Consider the following 7,361-nt stretch of genomic DNA (forward strand, 5'->3'; position numbering starts at 1 on the left):
AAAGCCCAAGTGGACCACACCACAGAAAAAATAGATTGATACAGTCCATCCATTTTTTTCTCATATCTTTTAGGGCATGTGACAAAAAAAGAAGAAGAAAGGGACTGAAGTGAATTTAAAGATGATGTATGTCTCACGCCCTATTCAATTTCAACGCTCACTCACCATACGATCAGGTCAGATCATGAGGAGGTGGGCCTACCAAGCCAACTGAAAATTGTAATTCCTCTTTCATTTTTCTAAGTTGAAACTCAAGTGAAAATATATGTACCTGAAAAATCTTCACTCCCATGGACTTGAATTCCTGTAATAACTCTAGCCTGGATTGTTATCATTGAAGGGGAGAGGATGCATGAGAGAGAGAAGGCCGAGAGAGACAGAGAAAGATAGAGGATGCGTGAGAAAGGACCGAGAGAGAGAGAGAGAGATAAGCGAGGAGTCGCTGACGAAGACGAACGGACGCGGATTTCCAATTTTGCACAAAATTCTGTGTGGGTCCTACTTAGTTGTTTGTGTGAAATCTAACCCCTCTATCCGTTTTTTAAGCTCATTTTATGACGTGGGACCAAAATCTAGGAGGATAAAAAACTCAAGTGGGCCACACGAGAGGAAACAGTGGATATTTAGTGACCACCGTTGAAATATTTATATGTCTATAAAAGTTTTTGACGATATAATTTTTTTGGTTTTTTCACTTTATCTGAGTGAAAATGACCTTATAAACGGTTTAGATGCTGTAAACGGTTTATATGGCATATATACAGCAAGGTAGAGCCTAGGAAGGTTGCAACGGTAGGCATTCCATTCCCCACTGTTTCATCTCCTATGGCCCACTTGAGTTTTGGATCCTAGTCATTTTTGGTAGAATAGCTTAAAATGAGGTCGGAAAACAGATGGACGGCTTTGATTTCTCACAAACATCGCAACGGGCCCCACCTAGAATCCTTGCGCCGGAAGCCATGCGAAAGGCTTCCGCTGGAAATCCGCCCGAGGCGGATTGGTTACTCCCGCTGGCACCGGCCCTGTTGCTGGTGGTCGGTACTCTGTGGGACCCACCATGATGTATGTGTTTCATCCATTCCGTTCATCCATTTTTACAGATCATTTTAGGGCTTTATACAAAAATTATAGAGATAAAAATCTTAGGTAGACCACACCATAGGAAAAAAAACAATGATTGGATATCTATCATTAAAATCCTCCTAAGGCCCAGTGTACTGTTTATTTGACATCCAATATGTTGATTAGGTCGTACAGACCCAGATGAAGGGAAACAATAAAAATCGGCCTGATCCAAAACTTTTATGGCCCCCAAAACATTTTTAATGTTCAACGTTCTTTCAACACTGTTTCCTGTAACGTGGTCCACTTGAAATTAAGATATACCTCATTTTTTCTTTCATACCATAAAATGATCTATAAAAATAGATGGACGAAATGGATGAAATACACAAATCATGGTGGGGCCCACAGAGCACCGACCACTAGCCAATTGCTGGTGGCAGGGGGGTAGCCAATCCGTTTCCGTCGCTGACACAGGGCGTCTCTTCGATGCCCTACGGTCAGTGATGTCACCGAGTTTTGTGGGCCCCACTATGATGTATTTGTTATATCCACACCATCCATCCATTTTGAGATATCAATTTAATTCATAGCCAAAGAATGAGGTAGATAAAAATCTGTAGTGGACCCCACCATAGAAAACATAGGGGATAGTGATTTCCACCTTTGAAACTATCTTAAGGCCCATCGTAATGTTTATTTGAAATCCAACTTGTTCAAAAGTTAAAAAATACATGAAATATGAGAAAACACATATATCATCTTCGTATAAAACTTTTGTTGCCTTTAGAAGTTTTTAATGGTGGGCGTCACTTTCCCACGGTTTTCTGTGCTAGGGTCCACTAGAGCTTTGGATTTAACTCGTTCTTTGGATATTGCCCTAAAATGATCTCTACAAATGGATGGAAGGTGTGGATTAAACACATACATCATGGTGGGGCCCACATAGCACCAACCACTAGCCATTGGCTAGTGTCAGGAGAAGTAGCCAATATGTTCCCCTTCTTTGTAGTGCGGTCCATTTAATCTTTGGATATGATTTATTTTTTGGATAATTCTCTAAAATGATCTCGAAAAATGGATGAACGGTGTGGGTTGATCCCAAATTTTCGGTAAATCCAAAACTCAAGTAGACCATGCCACACGAAACAATGTGAAATAATGATTTCCACCATTAATACCTTCCTTGGGCCCACAATAATGTTTATTTGTCATCCAACCTGTTCATAATATCAAAAAGATATGAATGAAGAGAAAACACAAACATCGGCTTGATCCAAAACTTCTATGGCCTCCAAGAATTTTTCAATAGTAGAGGTTCAATCACACTATTTCTTGTGGTGTGGTCCACTTGAGCTTTGGATATGATTCCTTTTTGTTCTTTAGATCCTAAATCATCTGTTAACATGGATGAACAGAGTGGATAAAATAAATAATTAATGGTAGACCCCACAAAGTTAACTCAGGGTAATTAGTAAATCACCTAAATAGAGTGGAGAGGGGTTTCCTTTCATAATCATATATTGGGTTAACCTAAATGTGATTCAGATATCCAACCCACTCATTATGTGTGTCCCACTTGGATGAGGGGTCAGACCAAGTTTCAGCCGCATCCAAAACTCACATGGGCCCCACCAAGTTCTTTTATATTTTTTAGGATGTCTTCACATGGTTTTAGATGGCATAGCCCATTAGGGTTGTCAGATCATTGGGAAATATTAACCTGAAGGGGACATTAAATTCATGGTATTGATGTTCGACACACATTATGATGGAGCCCACAAAACTTACATCAACACCTAGGTTCTCACGAGGTTAATAAAGTTGGGTCACAATTTTGACCAAAATATTTGCCCCATTTTACCTGTCTGGTTCATTCACTCTATTTTTCTGATCAATACTCAATTTCACTAGTTATTCGTCCCGATCAGGTTACATATGAAAAAGATATTAAGCATACAAGATTGATCAACAATTTTAATGAAATTTGATTTAAACATTTAAAGTTATTTACTCTTCAATCTAGACTGATTAGATTTTCCAAAAATGGTTGAAGGTACAATTAGTGGATGTGCCTAATAATTTAGTAATTTTTTTTTTCATACATAAATTTTAATTTCCATTTAAAAATAACATTCTTTTATAAAATGTATATTTTTGAAATCATTTTAACAAAAAAGCATTTTTATTATAAATTATTTCAAAAAAAAAATTTTAATGCAAATTCTGAATTTTTATTTTCAAAATTTCAAAATATTTTCTCAATAATTTCAAAATGCCAATTTTCTTTTCTTCAAAAGCATCATTTTATTTTCAAAATTTTTCTCAAACATTGTTAAAATTTTAAACTTCTCAATATTCTTTTTCATATGATATTACAAATCATTTAAATATTACTTTTTAATTATAAAAAGCATAAAAATTTCCACTCATATGATATAAAAACTATATATATGAGTAATGCTCACACACAACTAGTTGGACAAATCAAATTGGTCCAACTAGATGAGTATTTAATAACAAAAAATTACTTTTCTATCTCATACCACATGTGAGATCCGTAATATCAAGTTTTACATAAGTATGATAGAAATTATATGTCAAAGATCCGGCCTGTCCATTAAATAAGGCCTATTAATTATATTTTATCTATTAAAATTTAATAAACGATCATCATCAATGAAGCCACAAATACAAGTTAAATGTATACGGCTAAAATGAATTTCTAATATCTCCATTTTTTTTGTAAATAGATATCATACCATTAATCATTAAAAATAATAATTTATGTCCTTCACACGTTTAAAAGAACTCCTACCTAATTAATGGACTAGATTTCATTTACATTTACTGCATGCATAAATATATTACATGTGTGCAGCTTCCTAATTCATCCCATTTTCTCTTGAAATCCATTGCCTATTTTGGATATCAACTAATGTTAATAAATCCACTTCAACCATTAAGATGACACACTAAAAATCTATGCCTAATGTCCAAAAATTAGGGGCATACGTGATTCAGGTGGGCCAAACCAATGAAAATAGTTTGGAGAGTGAGTTTTACTTGCACATTGTTTTCAATCATGTGGTCCATTTGAACCATAGATGATGCTGATTTTTTAACCCATGGTTCTAACACCGGGTGACTCACCGGATGGTTGGGGTGGATTTCACTTTAAAACTAAAGTGGGGCCACCACTGGTGTCTACTTTTCCTCTTAAAAATAACTTTTCTTAATATTAAATAGCATTAATTGGTCCTTGAATTCATCAACTAGTTGGATGAAAATGCAATGTCCAACTAGTGTGTGTGAGCATTTCTATATATATAATAAAAACAAAGGATTATTACCAATGGCTTCTGTTTGTCGGTAAAAACATTAACGACGGTTATCTACCGTCGGAAAAAATTTAAATATTTATTTTTACCAACGTGGGAACCTTTTCCCGACGGTTTTAGTTCGTTGGAAAAAACTGACATATTTTGGCGGAACCTTTTTCCGACGGTTTTAGTTCGTCGGGAAAACTGTCATTGGCGGGAACCTTTTCCCGACGGTTTAAGTTCGTCGGCAAAACAATCATGCCATGGTAGGAACCTTTTCCCGACGGTTTTAGTTCGTCGGCAAAACTGTCATACTTTCGGCCAAGGCGGGAATCTTTGGTCCCTGGCGGGTAACCTTTCCCCGACGGTTTTAGTTCGTCGGAAAAATTAACATGCTTTGGTAGGAACCTTTTTCCAACGGTTTTAGTTCGTCGGTAAAACGGTCATGCTTTGGGCTACAAATTTATGGGATTTATTCCGACGGTTGATATCCGTCGGAAAACATATTTTTACCGATGCCTGTCCGTCGGTATTTACATCCTACCAGATTTTTTCCGACGCTTCAAGTCCGTCGGGAAAACACTTACCGACGACGTGCTTTGCGTTGATTATAAAATCGTATAGGACTTTTGCCGACGATTGATGTCCGTCGGTAAAAACACATTTGCCAATGAAACTATTTCATCGGTGCTAACATTGTACCAGATTTGTGCCGACGTGTCATGTCCGTCGGGAAAAACACGTACCAACGTAGATGTATTTAGTCGGTAATTAGATCATACCAGATTTTTTCCGACGGTTTATGTCCGTCGGGAATAACACTTTTACCTACGAAGATTGATTTTCGTTGGTAAAAGAAAATTTTTCGTATTTTTTTTTTCAAAAAATAAAAATAACCATTACCAATGAAAAGTTACATTGCTAAAAGTATACTTTTACCTACGAAATTACAATTTTCATCGGTAAAAGTAGACTTTTCCCTACGAAATTAGGATTTCGTAGGTAAAAGTAAACTTTTACCAACGAAAATCATTTTCGTTGGTAAAAGTCCTTTTTACCTACGAAGAGAATGAAGCTACAACCATTGGACTGTAAATAGAGAGGAGCTGAAAGCTTTTGTGTATTTGAGACAACCCAAAGGGGTTGAATATATAGAGATTACAACATCTATATAAGAAAAATTATAAAATCAGAATCCTCTATTTATGGAAACGAACTATACAAGGTATCAGAATCCTTTATCTATGGAAACGAACTATACAAGGTATCAGAATCCTCTACCTATAGAAACGAACTATATAAGGTATACTAGCTATACAAGGTATATGTGAGTCTGTCTAACAGTTAGGTATCGGGTTTGGGCTATACAAACACAAATCCAATAAAACTTGGGTGGAATTCGGGTTGCCCAACCCAACTCGAACTCAGTCGATATATAAGTTACTTGTACTTATAGAGTGCGGATCATCTATGTTGAAAGCACAAGAATTTTCAGTACCATCGGGTTTCATTGGTCCACGTCATTTCCAATGATTCCAGCTAACAAGATACGTGGGATTTCTCTCCCAAATAGATTGGGTAATACAAAATACGACTTTTAAAGGAGTTGTTGTCCTATATTTTAGCTTGTTTCACTTGTGGATACTCGAACCCTTGACTGGGTGTTGAAACTCCTGAGAGTCTGCAACCGGAGCAAGAGTAAGGATTAGAAAAATAAAGTTTTTTTTTACAATAAATAACTACATATATAATTAATAAAATCATAGTTACAAGAAACAATACATGTATTGAAAATATAATAGACTAATGTAATAACGAAAATATTAGCATGTACCAACCTGACTAACCCGACTTAGCCCGCTTGGGTTGGGCTTGGGTTGAGAATATGACATTCATTCTCTAGATAAAGTTCCAAGCACGACTGGGCCAACCTGATAAAATGCCTGGAGACATTATAGATGAAAAATAACCTACGACAGTGTTCGACGTAGACGCCTACGCACTAGCTAAGGATAAGGAGTGTTTCGAGTACCAAGGAAGGGGATAGAATGAGATTAGTTCTTCAAGAGTTAGAGATGAAGACTCAACCACTGCATAGGACCATTTGGCCAAAGAATCAATCTATATTGACAATTCTTGAGGCACTGAGAAGGTTCACAAGATCATCAAAAGCGCTCACCAAGCACATTAAACCCTCCACGTGACCACACACATGGACAAATATCCCGTGTCTCGTGTCATGGTTGACAACGGAGCTGCAATCAACATCATGTCAATGGGAACGGTCAGGAAGCTCCATAAAGATAGAAAAAGATTTGTTGCCCATTTAGATTGTAGTTTCAGGGTTTGCCAAAGCAGTTACTAATTATATAAAAAGGATACTTGGCATCCATTTGCAAGTCGGGAATTCTAAGGTCATGGTAGCATTTTTCGTCATCGAGCCAAATACCAACTACACGCTCTTAGGGATAGAATGGATCCACTCCAACCAGTGCGTCCGCTCGTCAATGCACCATTTGTAATATTGTGGAGTAGATCTTGAGCAGGGATCATCCAGCTCGAAAAACAACCATTTATCGTGGACTCAAATATGTTCAAAGCCAAGTTCTACAACAAGCGGTTTGTGTTCATTGCCCCTGATAAGCTGAAATAAAAACAACCATCTGGCTGGAGTTACAGCTGTATAGTCGAACATTCATAGGATCTCGACGTACTCATCTCAGCTAGCCCGGCCAGGTAATGGGATTCTTTTGTTGCAGGACAAAAATCCGTCGAAACAGAAACCAGATTGAATTTTCAGATTGGCAGTGTAATTATTATATTGTAGAACTTCTCACTAAGATCGATTATTGCACCTCTATGGAGATGGCTTCACCGACTAGTTATCATTATATTAGAGGACTGGTCTATGGAGCCGACTATCACAATTTTTTAAGAAGCTTTGAAGGCAGTAAAAGAGCTGAGAGTGGTTATTCC

The sequence above is a fragment of the Magnolia sinica genome, chromosome 15, assembly GCF_029962835.1.
Source record: "Magnolia sinica isolate HGM2019 chromosome 15, MsV1, whole genome shotgun sequence".
NCBI classification, from domain to species: Eukaryota; Viridiplantae; Streptophyta; class Magnoliopsida; order Magnoliales; family Magnoliaceae; genus Magnolia; species Magnolia sinica.